Raw genomic sequence first — 23,265 nt, forward strand, 5'->3', positions numbered from 1 at the left:
AAAATGAAGAATGTGTGTAGGGCAGGATGTCTGTCAAATAACACTGTTGTGAAGTGGTGCGCCAAGTTCCGTGTTGGTCGTGATTCGATACACAAGTCGGTCATCTGCGAGGCCAGCCTCATCCATTAAGGAAAACAACTCATGTGGGGGACACTCGACCACCTGCCCTATAGTCCCGATTTCTCTCCATGCGATTATCACGCCTTCGGGACCTTAAAAAAAGGCCTTAAAGGGACTTCTTCACGCACCAGGACACGATGTTTTAACAAACAGGTATCTTTATCCTGGTACATCGATGGGATAATTGCCTCAATGCTCACTGCGATTTTGTCTGATTGAAATATCGTACTACCTTCAAACGGAAACTTCTTTTTGACCGTCATTTATGTAATCAGACTCTTATTAATTCGAAATCAGTAATACTAATAATTCCTAAGACAATAATATAGAAATTTTCAGTCAGAGAAAAAGCGTTACCAATAGTTCACTAACAGTGTAACTAAATTTCTGTGGATCTATGTTACAAGGCTTACAACAAGGAGTTCTATCTTAATAATACTAGATACTCCCAATCAGAAAATTATCAGCCTTTTAAGACTAAAGCCTTGAATTAATAAGCATAAAACAATATTTTTATTAAAACTTAAATTGCACAGAATAAATACAATATAATCAACCAGCTACACCGCAACTCAAAGTATTACACTACCTGGAAACCTTCCTTGTTTACACACGTCATCCGACAATATGTATATCAGAACATGAGGTCGTAAGAGCCCTTAAGTTCTAAACATAGCCAAATCTCAGTCATCAGAGGTAGCCTGATACCAAACTCAGAACTTGAAGATTTAAGAACAACGTTTGAACAATTTAAACACGAATCTGGTCTAAAAGCTTTCTACAAAAATTGACAGTGCGATTGAACAAGGTGGGTAAGGCAGTGGGCAAGACCGCCATACTAAAGATATCATGTTACAATTGCCTGTAATAGATAATGAGCAACCAACCGCTCAATTTCAAAATACACCAAGTATGCAACTAAGCCACGAAATTCTTAACAAATGTCAAGGGCTCTTAATTCACGCTGCTACTCTTTAAAGCTTCTTTGAACAGTCCGGAGTAGGTCACAAGCCACGTCCGTGCATTCCAGGATCAAACTAGCCAGAGACCAACAAAATACTGTCTGGCCTACTTCTCTTGTGTCGACAGCCCACAGCTGCCACTCAGCTTCTTAGCTGTACCTTTCCAGCCTACGTTGCACTGCTGCTTCCGGCAGAGTCAAGACACCAAGATAACAGCAGCCACACCATCATCCTAGCATACGCGGCCGCTACCGCAAGTTGCCATCAGACAACTGCCACTCGTCTCCCATGTCAGGGGTGACCAACAATTCGGCTCTGGCTGGCAGACTTCCCCACGCTATCGTGACTTATTTTGTTTCATAATCGAAACAATGTGTTTCACACACTTATGCTGGTCGAAATACTTAGCACTTCTGCAGACGAGGCAAGTCTCAGGAAAGCAATGTAGACGTCCTCGGCAGTTTTAACGTAAAAAGATTTGTCATTTAAATGACAATTGGATTGCAGCAATCAGTTACAGAGGTGCCTTCCACTGAAACTGCAAACTGTCTCGAGGACAGTTAGTTCGAAAACAGATGTCAGATTGACAGTATCGTCAAAAAGTTTAAAAACTGTCGTTATAACTCTGTCAAAGACACAATGAATTCTTCAGACCTCATATTTTCTTCAAGGCCAGTGAGCTTAGGGAAGTAAACTGTGTTTATCAGAATGTCTCCCTTCTACAACGCGATAAAAAAAAATCATCGTCATCAAATCAGAAAGAAGTTGTTTCTGTTATTGTAGTGGGCAATGTGCAGTCAATTCCACTTAAAATTTGAAGTCTGCGATCTACTCCGGGTGTTCTAATTTTCATTCCTGCTCTCCTGTTTCCTTCATAAATTCAACATCAGCGAGTTTTAAATCGAAAAATCGTTGCAGTTATTCTCCTTGACTTAATCAAATTATGTTTCAGCAATAATACTGAAGCACCAAACTGGTATAGGTACGCACATTCAAACACAGAGATTTGCAAACTGGCATCATACGGCTCTGCGATCGGCAACGCCTATGTAAGACAAGTGTCTGGTACAGTTGTTACGTAGGTTACTGCTGCTACAATGGCGGTTTCTCAAGATTTAAGAGTGTTTGAACGTGCGATAATTGTCGGCGCACGATCGTTGGGACACAGCATCTCCGAGGTAGCGATGAAGTGGAGATTTTCCCGTACAACCATTTCCCGAGTGTACCGTGAATATCAGGAAACCAATAAAACATCAAATCTCCGGCATCGCTGGGGCGGTAAAAATATCCTGGAAAAACGGGACCACGGCGACCGAAGAGAGTCGTGACAGAAGTACAACCCTTCCGCAAACTGCTGCAGATTACAATGCTAGGCCATCAACAAGAGTCAGAGTGCGAACCATTCAACGAAACATCGAAGATATGGGTTTTCGGAGCCGAAGGCCCACTCGTGTACACTTTATGACTGCACGACATAAAGCTTTACGCCTCGCCTCGGCCCGTTAACACCGACAATGGACTGTTTATGATTAGAAACATTTTGCCTGATCAGACGAGTCTCGTTTCAAATTACATCGAGCGGATGGACGTGTACGGGTATGGAGAAAACCTCATGAATCCATGGACCCTGCATGTCAGCAGGGTACTGTTCAAGCTGATTGAGGCTCTGTAATGGTGTGGGGCATGTTCAGTTGGAGCTATATGGGACCTCTGATATGTCTAGATACGACTCTGATAGGTGACACGTTCGTAAGCACTCTGTCTGATCACCTGCACCCATTCTAGTCCATTGCGAATTCCGACGGATTCGGGTAATTCCAGCCGGACAATGCGACACCCCACACTTTCAATATTGCCACAGACCGGATCCAGGAACACTATTCTGAGTTCAGACACTTACGCTGGCCACCAAACTCCACAGACATGAACATTATTATGCATATTTGAGATGCCTTGCAACGTGCTGTTCAGAAGAGATCTCCACCCCCTCGTACCCTTACGGACTAATGGACAGCCCTGCAGGATTCATGGTGCCAATTCGCCCCAGCACTACTTCAGACATAGCCGAGTGTACGCTACGTCGTACTGCGACACTTGTACGAGCTCGCGGGGGCCCTGCACGATATTAGGCAGCTATACCAGCTTCTTTGGCTCTTCAGTGTATCAAGCAGACTCTTCGTTCAGTTTCATCAACAAATGCTATAACTGGCATTGGACTAATGCGTGCGACTTCTCGTTTCTTACCATTCGTACCACCAATTTCTTCACCTGTTCTATGCCTGAAAATTCAGCACGGAGTGCTTCCTGATTCACAGAACAATGAATCCCGTCTGTCGATCTTTGTAATTTTTTGCTCTTTCATTGCCAATTAAATCTTTAAATTATTTCTGCGTGGTACTGTAATGCAGCTTCACAGCAAATCTGCTGAACATGTCGCTTGTGCAACTGCGTGATATATATTGAGAATTCTCATCCCTCTCTTCCTCCCATTCATTCTTAAAAGCTCGTGACGAGAGATCGCTAGACTGCTTCTTTTCGTGCCACTGCACTGACAAGTGCCACTGGACCGACAGGTGTGAGAATTATCGCACAATCACCCTACAGCTCTTGCATCGAAGTTGCTTACAAGAATAACATACAGAAGAATGGAAAAGAAAACTAAGGGTGCGCTAGATGACGATCAGTTTTGCCTTAGGCAAGGTAAAGGCACGAAGGAGGCTATTTTGAGATTGCGGTTAATAATGGAAGCAAGGGCTGAAGAAAAATCAAGGCACGTTGATAGGATTTGTCGGCCTCGGAGAAGTGTTCGACAATGTAAAATAGTGCAAGATGTTCGAAATTCTGAAAAAGTAGGAGTAAGCTTGGGGAGAGACGGGTCATATACAATGCGTACAACAGTCAAGTGGGAATAATAAGAGTGGCCGGCCGAAGTGGCCGAGCGGTTGTAGGCGCTACAGTCTTGACCCGCGCGACCGCTACGGTCCCAGGCTCGAATCCTGCCTCGGGCATGGATTTGGGTGATGTCTTTAGGCTAGTTAGGTTTAAGTAGTTCTAAGTTCTAGGGGACTGTTGACCTTAGCAGTTAAGTCCCATAGTGGTCACAGCCATTTGAACCATTTAATAGGAGTGGACGACCGAGAACAAGGTGCTCGTATTATGAAGGGTGTAAGAAAAGGACGTAGCCTTTCGCCCCTACTGTTCAATACATCGAGGAAGCAACGATGGAAATAAATGTTCAGGAGTGGAATTAAAATTCAAGGTGAAAGGATATCAGTGATACGATCCGCTGACGACATTGCTATCCTGAGTTAAAAGTGAAGAATAATTTCATGATCTGCTGAACGGAATTAATAGTAAATCGGAGAAAGACGAAGGTAATGAGAAGTAGTAGAAATGAGAACAGCGAGAAACTTAGCTACAGGACTGATGGGTACGAAGTAGATGAAGTTAAGGAATTCTGCTACGTAGGCAGTAAAATAACCAATGACGGATGGAGCAAGAAGGACATCAAAAGCAGACCAGCAATGGCAAAAAGGGCATTCCTGGTCAAGAGAAGTCTACTAACATCAAATATCGGCCTTAATTTGAGGAAGAAATTTCTGATAATGTACGTCTGGAATATAGCATTGTGTGGTGGTGAAACATGGACTGTGGGAAAACCGAACCAGAAGAGAATCGAAGCATTTGAGAAGTGGTGCTACAGACGAATGTTGAAAATTAGGTGGACCGATAAGGTAAGGAATGAGGAGGTTCCACGCAGAATCGGAGAAGAAAGGAAATGGGGAAAACACTGACAAGGTGAAGGGACAGTCTGATAGGACATCTGTTAAGACATCAGGGAATGACTCCCATGGTACTAGAGGGAGCTGTAGAGGGCAAAGACTGTAGAGGAAGACAGAGATTGGAAAACATCCAGCAAATAATTGAGGCCGTAGGATGTAAGTGCTACTCTGAGATAAGGAGAGGAATTCGTGGCGGTCCGCATAAAAGCAGTCAGAAGACTGATGACAAAAAAAAAGGACCTGTGAACGCCGTTCTTAAGATGAACAAACAGCGAAGGATAAACAGCGCTGACACCACCATTCTGCCGAACTGAAGATAGTTGAGCTGACTGAAAAATGCCACTCCGTAATGCTCAATGGAATGTCGCGACGTTCCGGGTACTTCCGAGAAGGGCCGGACCTTAGCCCGCACATCGTGCACGCATGCAGTTTGGCACGCTCTGTCCTAGGCGCACACTCCGCTGGCCCACAACTTTTTTTTCTGGGCATCAAACAGCGGCTGCTGCTCTGCTCCCTGCATATAGCAACGGTCACTTGTGTCGTCAGCCTCCAACTGCGACTTGCCTCCCAAGATGCACTTCCACGACTCGACGGCTCCACAACCAACAACAAACGAACCGATTGCTCCGGAACAGACACACCGGACGCCGCCTCCCCTCACGCATCCGGCGCCATACGCGATGTGCTGGCAGTCCGCTGCTGCCCACGGCTCCGCGCCGACTTCAATTTCCGGCTGGTTCGCTGTCGCACGCCAGACTAATTCCCGCAGCCGCGCTCGCCCACTCGTCGACTCGCGGTTGCGTGCGCTCGGCTTCTTCGATGCCACACACGCCCCTGCAGCGGCCGCAACACGTCATATGCCTCGCCGGCAACTGTTGAATGGGGCGCTCAATCACGGTACAGGACTCCTACCTCTGAATATAAAGGTAACGTTAAAAAGAAAGCTAAAACTATTTTTTTAACTTTTCACACCATACTCCTTTACAGTCCAATAAAATATCTAGTAACAGTTCACGGAGTAGACTGGGCAGTCACACTTACCATGTTCCATATGTGAATGCAACGGTATCGAGCCTTAATATATGGATCAATCTAACGTGTCCTCTGCCACATACTAGAAAATAATTTACGCATCATGGACTTAGATACAACACTATATATCAAATTTTGTCTTGACGTAGTTGCAGAGCCTGAAAATTGACATGCCCTGTAACTAAAATAAGAATAGATAGTTACACTATAGCCAACATATACTTGAAAGCTGTAAAAATAAATTAATAAAAACAATGATGTAATACAAGTTGTAGCAAATGTGGGCATGAGAATAGATGCAGGAAAGAAAAGAGGAACATAACCGAACGGATATATTTGGAGTGTGCAAAGAAGTACTATAAACTGAATTATTAACAATCAAATTGCTAAATACACTGCAGCACTCTCAAGGACTGTGTACAGAGCCAGCAGGATATACAGCATAATACACTGACAAAATAAATGCATCATCACAAAAGAGTTGTGTGACATAAACGGAAATTGGTAGGCGTCTTACTGCTTATGAAAGATGATGCCAATTCAAATTCCTCACCAGTCGCTTGGCGGTAGTAGCTGCACTACTAGTATGCAAATGAGATCTGCTTTAAATACACGCAAATCAGAAATGTTTTAAATACACGCTCTAACGGTCTTTGAAACTGGACATGGTGAGTTTATGTCGTCGTCATAAGCAGATTTGAGACTGGACGTGGTGAGTTTATGTTAGTCAAGAATTCCTTTAAGGGGACCAAGACGCCATTATCAGCATGTCACTGAGTTTGAACGACGTCGTGTAATAGGGCTAAGAGAAGCTGGCGTTCCTTCCGCGATATCGCAGAAAGATTTGGCAGGAATGTGGCCCTTGTGTATGACTGCTGCCAGCGGTGGTTAAGAGAATATACAGTAGCAATAAGACCAGGCCGCGGAAAGCCACGTGGCACCACCGAGGGGGAAGGCCATGGTGTTCGGCGAATTGCTCTGTTGCATCGTACTGCATCTCCAGCGGCAATTTCACCACCAACCGGCACCGCAGTGTCAGAACGAACTTTTACAAATCGGCTACTTAAATGGTTACAGCCAGACGCCCTGTAGCGCACATTCCACTGACCCCAAACCACCATCATTTGCGACTTCAGTGATGTCTAATGAGAGCTCATTGGTGGGCATGGTGGAGGTTTATTGTGTTTTCCGTTGAAAGGTGGTTCTGCAACGGTGCCAGTGATGGCCGTGTGTTCGTTAGAAGGAGGCAGTTGACGGCCTGCAACCAACCTGTCTGCCTGTGTCTGGCACTGACACACCGGACCTACACTTGGAGGTATGCCATGCGGAGCGATTTCGTATGACAGCATGTCCACTCTCATGGTTATCCCACGCACTCAGACTGCAAAACTGTACATCATTCTGGTGATTCGACCTGATGTGCTGTCATTTATTAACAGCACTCCAGGAGCTGTTTTCCGGCAGGATACTGTTGTTGTAACCCAACTTGCTCTACAGAGTGTGAAACATGCCCTTAGAAAAATTAAGAATGACAGTGCTAGTAAACCTCTTACGTTATTTGATTTTCAAACAGCTGAGCAAAACTGAACGTGCTCAGACATTTCTCTCTTTACTTTTTCTGATCGTCAATAAACTGACACACGATATTTTTAGCGCAATGCAATCTGACTTTCAATAATCCCTACAAAAGAATGGCCCTGACTAACAATAACTTATACCTTTCAAGAATCACTTACCTCACAAAAATCTTCGTAACTCGAACTATTGCAATACAGCGAGCGCCAATACTGCCAGCTAAATAAAAGATTCTAACTACGGAAGGCACTAACTACTGATAGGAATAGTCAGCAAATGAAAGATTTTGATAGAGAACAAACAATGTATTTACCTTAAAAGTGTTCAAAAGTCATAAGTGCCGACATGTACCTTGGCCTGCTTGACCACCAGACCTATCTCCATTCGAGCACATATGGGACTTCATCGGACAACTCCAGCGCCATCCACAAACAACATTCAAATGGTTCAAATGGCTCTGAGCACTATGTGACTTAATTTCTCAGGTCATCAGTCCCTTAGAACTTAGAACTACTTAAACCTAACTAACCTAAGGACATCACACACACCCACGCCCGAGGTAGGATTCGAACCTGCGACCGTAGCGGTCGCACGGTTCCTGACTGTAACGCCTAGAACCGCTCGGCCACCTCGGCCGGCACAAACAACATTAACCGGCCCTGTACTGACGGAGTAAATGCAACAGACATTGAACTCCATCCTGCAAACTAACATCCAGCACCTGTACTTCGCAACATTTGCGTGCTTGTATTCAACATCCTGGTGGTTACGCCGGTGTGGAACAGAACCGAGTGGAACCGAAATTAACTTGACTAGTAGCTGTGCAAGGTACGATCCGCCATGCACCATACGTTGGCTTGAGGAGTTACGTATATACATGTAGCTCTACATCTACATCTACATCGCTACTCTGCAAATCACACTTAAGTGCCTGGCAGACAGTTCGACCACCTTCACAATAATTCTCTATTATTCCAATCTCGAAGAGCATGCAGAAGAAACGAACACCTATACCTTTCCGTGGAAGCTCTGATTTCCCTTATTTTATTATGACGATCGTTTCTCCCTAGATAGGCCGGCGTCAACAAAATATTTTCACATTCGGAGGAGAAACTTGTGGTTGAAATTTTGTGCGAAGATCCCGCCGCAACGAAATACGTCTTTTTTTTTTTTTTTTTAATGATGTCCACCCCAAATCCTGAACCATGTCCGTGACACTCTCTCCCGTATTTCGGTTATCAATGTACCAGCTTTCACATTTGCAATGTCTTTTAAGTTATCTCGCGCTTGCATGAATCCGTGATCTTGCAACGCTAATCACTTAAATATATTATATAGACAGACGTATTCCCTAAATTCCGTTACTCTACATTAACTTTATTGGTGCTGTTTTTTCTTCCATCGATGTATTTTCATTCTAAGGAGTTGTAGTGTTAGTCATTCATTTCTCACAGTCTTCAACGATGATATGGAGGTCTGTCTGTGAATCCTCTGTTTTGGCACACCTGGCACTAACTGTGCTGCGTTTCAAGGTGAACAGTATTTGGAACATTCATTCTAGGGTACAACCATGCCTCACTGGCGACTCCGTGCTTCTGTACCGCGGTCGCACTGTTCGCCTGCAGTAAACTGGATTGTTGCACATGTTGGGGACAATGTATCGGTGGTGTGCCGTCAGCAGTGGTCTGTGATACATTCCCACACCTATAGACCAGGTTCTGGACCTTCGGATAGCGCAGACACACGTCAACATCGACGCAACGTATGAGCAGCGGTGGTCGACCGAACATCATCCAGGGATGAAAATCGGTTGTATGTTACACCTATTAGGAACCGTCTGCTTAGATTACTTGTGGCTCTGGCCAGGCTGTTACTGACACCACGACATCGCAAAGTAGGGCGTCGTGGAAGAGTTTATTGGAAGGTATAATAGCGCTCTGTTGTTTTCAGTGATGAAGGAAGGTTCTGTTTGTATACGACTGAAGGACGTACACGTGTGTAACATTAATCTGGTGGGCTGCCTATTTCAGAACGCATTCGCTCACGACACACATGTACCGTCCTAGGCTTAATGGTGTGGTGGACCATCTGTTACTACTCATTGTCACATTTGGCGTTTCTGAAGGGTAAAGTAACCAGCGACCGCTACATCGCACAGGCTGCTATCCACGTGCTATAGCCACTTTTTTCGACAGGAAGGTACTGCGATTTTTCAGCAGGATAAGGTGCGTCCACATACGGCTGCTGCGACGCAGCGTGTTCTTAGTGGTGTACAGCATGTGTGCTGGCAGCAAGATCACCATATCTCTGGCCAGTTGAAGACGTATGGGACAAGATGAAGTGGGAACTTACTTGTTCTCTAGGGCATGCAAGAACCATTGCCGAAAAGCCACAAAAGGCGCAAGATGCCTGGAACAGTCTATCGCTGGACACCATTCGGCACATTTCTATCCGTTTCATGCGAAAATACACGCCTGCGTTGCTGCCAGTATATTGATGCGACTGATTGGGCATCCTTTACTGTAACATGTGTGTTTCATTTGGTCTGAACTTGTTATCGTATACTCCTACAATTATGAACTACCTGTCACGTCACTTGTCAATAAAATGACCTAGTCCTTGAGGATGTTACAGTTCTCTTTCTGCAGTGTAATAAAGGAATGAAAGCCTAAGGAGTCTGATTTTTATTTCTGATCATTATTCTTGAGAATGGACAGAAGAGAATAGAAGCATCTGAGATGTGGTGCTACAAAAGAGTGTTGAAAATTAGGTGGACTGATAAGACAAGAAATGTAGGGGATCTCCACAGAATCTGCGAGGAAAGGAAAACACGGGAAATACCGACAAGAAGAATGGAGTGGATGATAGGACATCTGCTAAGACATCCGGGAATGACTTTCATGGCACTAGAGCGAATTGTAGAGGGCAAAAACTGTAGGTGAGGACACGGGTTTGCATAAATCCAACAACTGAGTACATATGGTGCTAGCTGTCCTTACGCGAAATTTATGTTGCCAGCAGTAGAGTCGGTCTGTAATCAGCTTCAAATACCAGTTCTCTAAGAACGTCGCCTTCCCTCCAGGGATTCCCAATTGAGTTCCCGAAGCATCTCCGTAAGACTTGCACGTTGCTCGAACCTACTGGCAACAAATTTAGCAGCCCGCCCGAGAATTGCTTCCTCGCAGTAGCGTCTTATATGCTGTCTCCCTTACAGATGAACCACTCTCTCCTAAAATTCTCCCAATAAGGCGAAGTCGACAATTCTCCTTGCCTACCACAATCCCCGCATGTTCGTTCCAGTTCATATTGCTTTGTAACGTCAGACGCTGCCCGTAGTTTCCATGCTGGGAAGGCTGCAACATTTTATCAGTTGGAACTAACCTAAACAGTGGGGTACAGGGAACTATGGGAAATAGTTACTTTTTTCCATCAAGGCAACATTCTACTGTATGTCTATTGAGGTAACAGTGATACACGCGAGTTGACTACTGTATTTGACGCTTTTAAGGAAAACAGAGAACCATCTGCCTCTAAACTTACTGCATCTGCGTTAAAGGATAACAGAGAGTGGATGGGGTGATCGATTGAAATGGAGCTGTAACGTGGTAAGATTTAATGGCAGACTGAGCATGCGTTCTAGAGAGGGAAGGAGATGTTGGTACAGGTCATTTGACTATTTTTTCCGCTGTTCTGTGACGATGCATCAGTCGTGTGTCATAGCCTGTGTTCGACTCGTATACAACCACGTGTTCTGTATTTGACGTAGAGCACTGTCTACAGCAAACCTCTCCGTCATCAGAGGACTTCCATCTCATGTGTCATGAACGTGACCATCCTTTATCGACACATTCCTCTAAATGTACGAGGATTTATGAGATGTACTCCAGCCCCTTGTCGAATCTTGGGCATAAAATCAAGACTTCAGTTTCACAACTAAGATGATTCTAAGTTGGCGATAGGTGTTTGTGAGACACTGCAATTTCCATGTATACATCTGCTTGACAGATGTCCTGCTTAGAGAGTTAGTGGCGGCATGACGTGTAATTTCACATGTCGGACGCCGCTGCTATGCGTTTATCTGTTTCCTTGTAAGAGGTATTCTGTTACTAACGATCATTTCATATAGCACTGATGCGAGCATAGTATAATTTATGAACCGTGATCGGATGTGAACAGTGGATGCTATACATCTCTGGAAAGCTACAGTATGCACGTATCACACAGAATCGATATTTTAAGGACATAGTTTTTTTTCATTTTACAGTTACCACAGCTTATCGTAGAGAAGCCTGCAGGAAGGATGCATGTCATGCACTGGAAATATATTTCTTAGATTGAAATGTTAACAGCGCTGCATTCCATATGACTGATAATTCGGAAACTGAAGTGATCTAACATTATAGCATGTTTTAAGAACAGAACCGTGTAGCCTTAGGAGTATGTGTGTTTATGTTCCCTCTTACCAATACCCTGACCACAGACACTTCAACAATACTTTAGAATTGGTAGCGTAGTTGATTTACGTAGAATACTTCGAACTCCATGCGTCTGGAGCATGTCAGGTCAAGCAAGCAGTTCAGGTCTAAAAACAGTAACGCATTTGTGCCGAGGGGAGCCGACCCCGAATTTGTAGAACAGCTCTGAGAGCGACTTCAGTCCACTAAGGACGCTCTAGTCACGCATCAGGAACACTTGACTTGTGACCGTCGGCTTCGGGAAGATATCTAGTGCTGTGAGGAGTATATACAGTGCTGTCTGTCTTTGCGGTATATGTACAAGTGTCTGGTGGTCGATAGCTATACAAATGATGTAAAAAGGGCGATTTTGTATGGTGCAGGATACGAATTGTATGTTTACTACATCTACACGGTACGCGGTGATATACTTTGCCAGGTTGGAGATCGGTTTCACGCTCTTATATTCAACCTTCCACCCTCAGTGGCAGATTGGTGTAATTGAGTAAGCATCTTTCCGTATTTGACGATATGTAGGCCACTTTGCCGTGTTCTATCGTCGGTGCAATATGGTAATCTGCACAAAATAGTTTTTGCCGCTGAAAGTCTCATCTGCAGAAAGATAAAAAAGGTGGACAGTGCTTCCACACCACAGCATCAGTAATTTGGAGGTTAAATTCAATAAGAGCCAATCAGAATGCTCCATTCATTCACAAGACGTCCTTCCTAGGGCAAAGGAGCATCTACAAACGGATTCTAACAAGATGAAGGCAGGTTCTGAGAGACCAAGTGTTCAAAGAGAAGTTGAAGCAGAACATCCATCTCTGGCGGGGATGCCGTCAGTCATCTGCCACTGTGGCATTAGGACATCTCCTACCGAAAATTCCCATTTTTCTCTTCTGTAGGACAGTGCTTCGAATTCTATTTGCGTAATTGTTCTGATTTCCCCCCATCTGTGCTTAGAGAATGCTCTCTTTCCAAAAAACAAGAATGCTTTTATGATTAACAGTGTTTACGCAAGCATGCACAAACATGATGAAGGCTTACCTGAGAGAAATTTTAACGTTTATGAGGCGTATGTTGACAGCAGTATGTACAATTTGCAGGAAGGCAACACGTGATGTCTCGTTAGGACCATTGGGAGGAATGCAATCGGTGTTATTCTGGGCTATTTTCGTAAACAGGTCCTGGTCGCTGTGAGAACATTTAGAGGCGATATGTCAGCCATGCTGGGCAAGTAAGCACATCTGCACGACTAGATACAGCAACATGTCCTGTTAGGACCGTGATGGACAAAGCAGTCGATGGTATTGTGGGAAGCAATGGAACGGATTTATGCAGTGTCTGTGAGGGTGAGTCGCTTGGCAATTAGGTCTTCTCGGGACTGCAGGTAGAGAGAGGGATCACACCAGCAGTTGTGAACACATGTGTGCGGTCCAAAAGGTGACTTGACGCGTATCTACATAGAGATGTGATGTCAGTATAACACTTGGAGAGGTGTAACTGTAGATGCAACTTTCATCTGCCATCGGCTGTGTTGCAAGAGTAAATGACTACCATTCCAGTTGTGGCTTGCATCTGGTTGGCCCTGCAAAGTGCGTGCGCATGTTGGAGTCTCTGATAGTTGTGGTTGATTATAGTTTGAAAGCGTTTTTTACGTGCGCAGCATGTTGGTGCACTGAATTATTTTCTGTTGTTTAACCGTTGTGAGTGTGTTTGTATAGCGTTACACATGCATTATCTTTTGACAAATTTACGAGATGTTTTGGTGTCTGTTGCACTATTTTGTGAGCAGGTGTGCACTGCATGATTTCGACAGTTGACGATTAGCAAGCGTGTTTTCAGAGTCTTTTAGATGCGATATTTTGACAATTTACGAGTTGTTTGCCCTTCTGCACATCAATGTACTGAGTTGTTTCGGTGATTTGCGAGTAGTTTGCAGGTGTGTATGCTGAGTACTGCATTATTTCGATAATATATGAGTTGTTTGTGTGTCTGTACATCAGTGTACTGCATGATTTCAGTAATAAACAAGCAGTTTGCAGCTCTGTGTACTGTGCAGTGTGACCCCAGGCACGTCAGAGTGAGTGTTTTCAGTATAATAAAATGTCAGATCCATTCCTAAATTAATTGTTCCAAAAATAAATAAAGTAGACTCCTTCCTCTCCCCAGCAGCCCAGAGCAGTCTGAGTCCTCTTCCTGGCATTTTTCCCCTCCATCCCGCCACAGACCGCCATCTTGGTTTACATCGCGGGAGGGACGACGGCACCCTCTGGTGGCGATACTCTGTACTAGGTAAGTTGGACTCTGGACCTAAGGGTGAACACACTTGATGGTGGTACTGCCTCTAACTGTTTAAATAAAAACTGAAAATAAAGATTTACGTCAATCCTATCCAGCACAGGTGGAGTCCTTTTTCCCCAACTCCTAGGAAAAGGTGGCAGTCGGAGGTAGCCCAAGTGACCTATTTTCCCACCATTTTCTCAAGTTAGTGGAGATAGCCGTTGCGTGTTGCATTGCCCTGATGTGTTGCATTGCCCTGATGGAATTTGAACTTCCCGCCATTTTGTGGGGAGGGAAGGGGGTTAGGTTAGTGGATGTAGCCCACTTAATCTATCTTCCCTCCAAAATTTGAACTTCCCGCCATTACGTCGCTGCAATGTTGCCACATCTATCGCCATCATCTTGGATCCGCCATCTTGAATACATTGGCAACAATGGAGAGTGGGGTGACGCCTGCTTTGCACTACTACATGTCGTTGGCGTATCAGTCTTAAAAGTCTAAAAACAAACGCGCTGCAATGATTGTCAGAAGGGTCCAGGCCGCAGGAGGGAGCTTTATGGCCTCAGGAATGTTTTCGTGACATTCCCTGAATGATCTCCTCATTCTGGAGAGCTTAAATGATAAACACTAGTATGCACCTATCCTTAGGGCCGTGCCCACCTCTACATGCACATATTTTCCTCGCACAATGACGTCTGCCATAGTGCAACGCAAAGTGTCACACAGCTCGCAGTGTACGTGTATGGTTTGAACAATACTATGAGGCTACCGAACTCTCCTGGGCGCCACAGTCCCCGGATTGGAACCCAATCAGTAATCTGTCGGACCACCTCAATTGAGGTGTTCGCACCATGGATCCTCAACCGAAAAACATAGCGCAGATGAACACGACATTGGAGTTGGCATGGCTCCACATCCATGTCGGTACTTCCAAGATTCTCGCTGATTTTCTTCCTGCTCGTTTCGTAGCGGTCCGCGCTGCAAACGATGGTTATTTAGGCTTTTGACAGGTAGTTACAGTAATGAGACTACTCAGTGTACCACCCTTACATGTATTTTCTAATCAGCTTAAATCAAAGATGCTTGTGAACCACGTCATAAACCCAAGGGCTAACATTCAACGAACATTCTGAGAGTCCTCTCGTTCAACAACAATGATAGAGCCAATTATTTCACTACAGGCATTTGAGTATTTGTGTTAACAAACTGAGACATACATAGAATTATTCTACAGTTTCGAAAAGCGTCAGATTAATTAAAGCGCTCGGCCTTTCGACAGAGCTCTTCTTGCCATCGCCAAGTGACTAAGTGCCATATATCGCCATCCACTGTCTGTGTGTGTGTGTGTGTGTGTGTGTGTGTGTGTGTGTGTGTGTGTGAATTGCTAATGGACAAATTTGCTGACGTCATCGGTCCCTAGACTTACACACTACTTAAACAAACTTATGCTAAGAACAACACACACACCCATGCCCAAGGGAGGACTCGAACCTCCGGCGGGAGGGACCGCGCAATCCATGACATGGCTCCCAAAACCGCGCCGCAACTCCGGGCGACTCCAAACGTGTATTATGTACCCGCCAGTCTTGATGTCGATAATGTCGTCACCATCGCCATGCCACTATCCCAATTCAGTATGGTCTCTTTTGTTGTACAATCTCACAAAAAGTATACGTAATGCTTATAATGACTGATCCCGCAATCAGAATTTTATGTCCCTGGTTCTTCCACCATCTGTTATTGGGAATAGCGAGACGATAACACATTTCATGCTGATGATAATTTTGTCCTACTTTAGGTTATCTTTGTTCTGCTATAGCTTTTTTTTACACTGGCAAGGACTTTGTAGACGCTAAGAGCACACAGGTCAGAGTCACATATGGCAGATCGCAAGAGACCGAATGACAGGCTTCCTACGAAACGTCTCTACAAACTGTATCATCTCTCCCACGATTCTACTGCAAACAGAGAAAGACACGACCAGTACAATTTTGTTTCTGACTCTTGCCAGTGAAGAAAAGGGTATGGAGAAACCAAAACGATCATTAACTCAATGAAAATTCAGTAGGAAACCAAAGGAAATCGAATGAAATAGGACATCTGAGCCGGCCACTGTGGCCGAGCGGTTCTAGGCCCTTCAATCTGGAACCGCGCTGCTGCTACGGTCGCAAATTCGAATGCTGCCTCGGACATGGATGTGTGTGATGTCCTAAGGTTAGTTTGGTTTAAGTAGTTCTAAGACTAAGGGAGTGATGAACTGAGATGTTAAGTTCCATAGTGCTCAGAGCCATTTGAAGCATTTGAGAACATCTGATAACATCAAACACGAAAGCAAAACGTAGATGATTTTGAAATGTAATTGTGCGTAATGATTTCCCAAAGTATATATATTAAAGAAAAATCTCGTGGGAAAGTTAATAAAAATTGAGTCTCGTAACATTCATACTGTTGACAATCAATGAAATGAGCAGTAAAGGATACAGCTGCTTCGTGTGCTACTGGTATCGAGACACAGAGAAGAATGCCTTCATCTACAAGACATTGTCTTTAGTGAATAATGAAATAACGATTGCCCTTCGACTTAACGCAGCAGACGAGAAGACTGACACTATCTGGAAGTTGCTGTAACCATCTACCCTCAAAATCTTCCATAGGTGCCTTAATTTATGAGGCGGGTTTATTCGGAATCTGACATGATTGGCGCTCTGTTCAGCATACCGCTAAGCAGCGGATCACATCAGAGTAACGGAAGCAGAGGGAAGTGGAAGCACAAAGGGTATTAGTGTTGGTGAATGGTGGAGAGATTCTCTCATGCACTTCTTAGCAGGCGAAGCGTTTTTATCCGAATAGCTTCTCTTCAATTTTTGTAGGAGATTCTCCGCAGGAGTTTTTTTTTTTTTTCCTCAGTCTTTTGATTACTTCGATACGTCCCACCACAATTTCCTCGCGCGTGTCGATTTCTTCATATCAGAGCAGCGTTTACATCCAGCGTCGCCAATTATTTTTTCTGTACGTCCCAGACTACCACTAGTACCATGGAAGTTCTCCCCCCCTAATATGACACGACATCACAAATGTTTCGGTTCTCCTGTTTCGCGGTTTTCCCACAGTCCGTTATTAACTTTTGTACAATACTATAGAGCAGGGGCACCCAGCCATTTAGCTTACCTGGAGCACATTGGAAAAAGACGACTATCTGTTGGCTGCACATAATGTACTTAACATTAACAATAACTGCTGAGTAAAAAAAAGGAGGGAGGCGTGGACCAATGAAAGAAGAGCATCATTTGGGGAGAGTTTCAGATTGAAAATATTCAATTTATCATAATTTTACATGAACTTTTTTACCGAGCGTTTTATAGATACTCACTTCTTGGGCTGCCTTGAAACTTGCTTCGGGCAGCATGCGGGTGGCGCGTTGCACACCTCTGCTGTAGAGGGTAAAAACTATAGAAGAAGACAGGGATCGGAATAAATAGAGAAAATTATTAAGGACGTATGTTGCAACTGCTACTCTAAGAGGTATTCGTAGTGGGTAGTATCAAACCAGTCGGGAGACTGGAAAAAAAGAAAAAAAATAGTACTGTGCTCCAGAGGGTCATTCTCGGACATATTTCTCACATTATGGTCTGTCTTTTAGCAGACTTCTCATTGCGATGAACCCTCTTTTAGTTGTATTTGCTTCTTATGTCCTTCTTGCTTCGTCTATCGTGCGTTGCTTTCCTTCCAAAGTGGATTTCTTCGTACCGTCTACTACATTGTCCCAAGTCTTTATGTTTAGTTCGTCGCTAGTCCCATTCTAATGTTTTACTTTTAGCTACAAGGATTGTAACTCTTGAAAAACCGTATACTGCTGCTATGAGCTTGATACCAGTGGTATTCCCATTAGTTAATTAATAATAAAATCGAGAAACAAATTTAGAACAGCGTAAATATAGTGTGTACGAAATAATAAAACGGTTAGCAGCACTCATTTTGTCAACACAACGCCGTATCTCTCGTTTAGGCTAAATAAGGGTAAGATATACTAAGATCCGGCTCAAGATAACCGCCACCGTCCTGCGCAAACAGCCTACAGGGTATTCGGTTGCGGAAGCAGGCAGTCAAGTGGCCGCGTCTACACATCCAGTTTTATAGACTATTGCGAGGAGTTAAGCGCTCAATTAGGTGACCATTCAGCGTTGTTAAACTGCTCCGATGACAGTGAAGTGGTTAACGGTCACTAGCTGCGACCACTGCGAGGCTCCATTCACGACGGCACGGCGCACCCGCTGCTGCTATTGCCTTCTTGTAAGTGTTCTACACCTGTATCGCCTACCGGGCATCACTGAGGGCGCTCACGAAAGTATAAAATCAATTGGTCGGCTAACGAGAAGTAGCCCGCAGTGCCACAGAAATGTTAACACATTGTGATCGTATCCCCAGTCTGCTCGTGTTTCGCGCGCCATCCGTTGCGAATGGGTCTCGAGATCACTCGTATTTTCTACACGCTGTATGAAGCTGCCATCTTTTCATCTGCTGTGATATATTTTATCTACTTCGTCTACTTAGGTGTTTACACGCGCATTCAATGTATTAAACTTGATTGCTTCATGTACTTTTTGCTTATTTAGTTTTTTAATCATATTTTGATATTTCAGCTAGCTACTATTTTCGTCTTTAAGTTCCTCCTACTTTTAGAAATGTCCCCAGTCAGAAAACAGAAGGAATGAAATACTTTCGCAAGTCTTTGACGATGATTTTACAGATGTTCCTACTGAGAATGAAGATCAGGATGACTGTATGAAACATTATTTTCATGGCTCTGAGGACGATTCCAATCACATCATTAGACTATAAAGATGCGCAAGATGAGAGTATTTTCAAATGATTCGACTATACCGATGAAGATGATTCCATTGTCATAATGTGAATCCAGATGTTATTCGACGATACCTCTACCAAACCTACTAACTCGGAAAGGGCTTACCTGTCACAAAGGCCTCCTTCAAGAAGAAAATCTTCTGCGTACTTCTCTTTATGTAATTGCTTACTACCGACATTGTCTTAATAAAGAAACAGAGACTGCTGCATAATAAGTGAAAAACAAAGCGTAGGGATATAGATAGGTAGGTGCTAAATAAAATGCGCTTAGCTGTCACGGAAGCAATGCGTGAAGCCTTCAGTGACTGCAATAACAGAATATTACCGAAAGAGTTTTCACCAAACCTAATAATGGCAGCGAAATTAGTGTCCCGACACTCATGGGCGAGAAAAGAAATGAAATTTTGGGCATCAAATCAAAGGGAGAAATGCTTAACTTTGTTTTCAAATGTTGTTTACAAAGGGAAAACCCTGGAGTATTGCCCCAATTTAACTCTCCCTAACAGTTAGACGACGAATGAAATATAGATTAGTGTCAATGGCGTTGAGAAACAACTTAAATCGTTAAATCTAAGCAAAGCTCCATGGCGCGGCGGAATACCCATCAGATTCTGCACTCAAATCGCGCCGGAGTTAACCCCTCTTTTAAGTATAATCTACCGTAGATCCCTCAAACAAAACACTGTTGCCAGTAGCTGCAAGAATCCACATGTTATTCCCGTCTACACAAAGGGTAGCAGGAGTGATCCACATAATTACCGACCAATATCCTTGACATCTATCGACCCACGAAAGTGTCTTTGGACCTCTGATGTTCATGTGATATATTAATGTCCTTAACTAAGAGTAACTTCATGTTTTCGCAGATGATGCAGTTTTCGGTGACGAAGTACTGTCTGAAAGAGGCTGCACAACTATTCAGTCAGTTCTTGATAAGTTTTCAAAGTGGTGCAAAAATTTGCTTTAAATGTTCAGAAATTTAATGTTGTGCACTTCACAAAACGAGAAAACTTACCGTCCCGTGACTATAATTTCAATGAGACACACGTTGATTCGATCATTTCATCCAAGCATATGGGTGTGAGAATTTGCAAAAACATGAAATGGAATTATCACATAGGCTCGGTCGTAGGCAAACAGATGTCAGAATGCGGTTCATTGGTAAAACACTGAGGAAATGCAATCAACCTACAAAGAAGACTGCGTATAGAATACACGTCCGCCCCATTCCAGAATATTGCTCCTGTCAGTGGGACCCATACGAAATATGACTGAGAATATTAAACGAATACATAGAAGTACAGCACGAATGGTACAGGTTTTTTTGACGCATGGGAGAGTGTGTCACGAAGATGCTGAAACATGAGAGCATTTTGATAGCTGAGTTCCAGGATCATTGTCAGACGGACAGGAGGTGGCGCGCACTCTGGCCACGAGTTGATTCCTTCTGGATGACAACTGCTGCCCAGCAAGAAGCGAAACTATTGCTGTCAGCATGATTCACTTGTGATACGGTCACAAAGGACGTATACCAGCACAAAGGGCACCAACAAGCAGGCTCTAGGGGAAGGGCTGCGAAACTTATTGAACATCGCTTGTTACTTTGCAATCCTTATAACCAATTTATCGACCATGAAGACACTTCAGTAACCTGTTACAGGGTCCAAGCATAAATATCTCTTATTTGGAACAATACAAGTTTTAAAGAGCCCAAAGCATAAATATCTTATTTCTTTATAACAATACAAACTTTAAAGAACACAAAACATAAACGTTTCTTTTCTTTCGAGCCACCAGACTTCAAAGAATACAGTTTTACACGAACCTCACTTCAATATTTAACCATGTTTCAAGATTTTTCCTGTCACATGAAGAGAGTATATCAAACATGAATAAATTACAGTTTGTCACGCCGACGTCAAATCCTGGCGCAAGCCCGCAGGTGGCACAACGAAACGAGCAAATCAGTGGTGTAACTATAACACACGTAGCAAAGCTCTCTTAGGCTATGCAAGGTCGCAACAGAAAATATTTGGACCGCCTGATGGATGCCACACTCAATGAAAATGAAAATGCGGGTGGGGCAAAGTTCAAAAATCATTAAAGCATTAAACACATAAAGTATTAAAACTACCTTAACATGTGTAAAAGTAGGCCTCAGAAAACAATTCTCACAAACTGCAAGGACACAACCATTAACCTTTAGACCACCCCAATGATCCCACGCTAAAGACAAATACAAATGTGGATGCAGCTAAATTAAAAAATTATTAAAGCATCAAACATAGCAACCACCTTAACAGATGTAAAAGTAGCCTTCAGAAAATAACCTCCATAAACTATCAAGCAAGCTAACCTTCTCGACATAACAGTTTTAGACTAACCGCATTGTCTAGACATGTTTTAGGCAATCAGTTATCCTTAGAACGCAGCTGCTAGAACAATTCAATCAGGAATGTACGAATGTTAAGACCTTCGGAGCATTAAAACAAAATCTAATACTGGCCGTTCTATAAGGTGGCTGTCACACGAAGGTCCTACTAAGTACGAATGGGGTGGATGACACAAGAAGTCACAGTCATTAAATATCAAATTAAAACAGGGCGCCCACAGTTTTCTTAAGAGTAATAAACTCTAATAGGCAAACCAGTCGCTCTATAGGGAACAGAGGTGAGCACATGTTAGGAAATCCAAAGAAGATGCAGGCCTGATGCGCTCTAGGACAGCACTAGCAGCAATAAGCACGCTGCGATAACAGCCACACCGCTCCATCCCGCAAGGCCGGCTCTCAGCACTCTTCTAGAAAACTGCCAGCGCCGGAAGTACTGGTCATGCTTCCCTAAGAAACAGTACATTGGCCCTTGCACGTCTGTTTACACCGACCACTCAGCTTCGGCTTCCCGTCTAACAGCTACATCTTCACAGATACTCCGCAAGCCACCGTAAGGTGCGTGGCGGAGGATATACTGTACCACTAATAGTCATTTCGTTTCTTGTTGCACTCGCAAATAGAGCGAGAGAAAAACGACTATCTATATGCCTCTGTATGAACCCTAATTCATCGTATCTTCTTTTCGTGGTCCTTACGCGCAATGAACCATGGGCCTTGCCGTTGGTGGGGAGGCTTGCGTGCCTCAGCGATACAGATGGTCGTACCGTAGGTGCAACCACAATGGAGGGGTATCTGTTGAGAGGCCAGACAAACGTGTGGTTCCTGCAGAGGGGCAGCAGCCTTTTCAGTAGTTGCAGGGGCAACAGTCTGGATGATAGACTGATCTGGCCTTGTAACATTAACCAAACGGCCTTGCTGTGCTGGTACTGCGAACGGCTGAAAGCAAGGGGAAACTACAGACGTAATTTTTCCCGAGGGCATGCAGCTTTACTGTATGATTACATGATGATGGCGTCCTCTTGGGTAAAATATTCCGGAGGTAAAATAGTCCCCCATTCGGATCTCCGGGCGGGGACTACTCAGGAGGACGTCGTTATCAGGAGAAAGAAAACTGGCGTTCTACGGATCGGAGCGTGGAATGTCAGATCCTTTAATCGGGCAGGTAGGTTAAAAAATTTAAAAAGGAAAATGGATGGATTTTGAAGTTAGATATAGTGAGAATTAGTGAAGTTCGGTGGCAGGAGGGACAAGACTTTTGGTCAGGTGAATACAGAGTTATAAATACAAAATCAAATAGGGGTAATGCAGAATTAGGTTTAATAATGAATAAAAAATAGGAGTGCGGGTAAGCTACTACAAATAACATAGTGAACGCATTATTGTGGCCAAAATAGACACAAAGCCTATGCCTACTACAGTAGTACAAGTTTATATTCCAACTAGCTCTGCAGATGATGAAGAAATCGAGGAAATGTATGATGAGATAAAAGAAATTATTCAGGTAGTGAAGGGAGACGAAAATTTAATAGTCATGGGTGACTGGAATTCGACAGTAGGAAAAGGGAGAGAAGGAAACATAATAGGTGAGTATGGATTGGGGGGAAGAATTGAAAGAGGAAGCCGTCTCGTAGAATTTTGCACAGAGCATAACTTAATCGTAGCTAATACTTGGTTCAAGAATCATAAAAGAATGTTGTATACATGGAAAAATCCATCAGATAGATTATATAATGGCAAGACAGAGATTTAGGAATCAGGTTTTAAATTGTAAGATATTTCCAGGCGCAGATATGGACTGACC

At 43.7% G+C, this 23,265-nt stretch overlaps 1 protein-coding gene across 1 annotated transcript in view; it reads left to right on the forward strand.

The window, feature by feature from the left end:
• Positions 1–23,265, forward strand: part of LOC126353898 (translation initiation factor IF-2-like) — a 278,434-nt gene that overhangs the window by 13,170 nt on the left and 241,999 nt on the right. The window lies entirely within an intron of this gene.

The sequence above is a fragment of the Schistocerca gregaria genome, chromosome 3 (genome assembly GCF_023897955.1).
Source record: "Schistocerca gregaria isolate iqSchGreg1 chromosome 3, iqSchGreg1.2, whole genome shotgun sequence".
Taxonomy (NCBI): domain Eukaryota; kingdom Metazoa; phylum Arthropoda; class Insecta; order Orthoptera; family Acrididae; genus Schistocerca; species Schistocerca gregaria.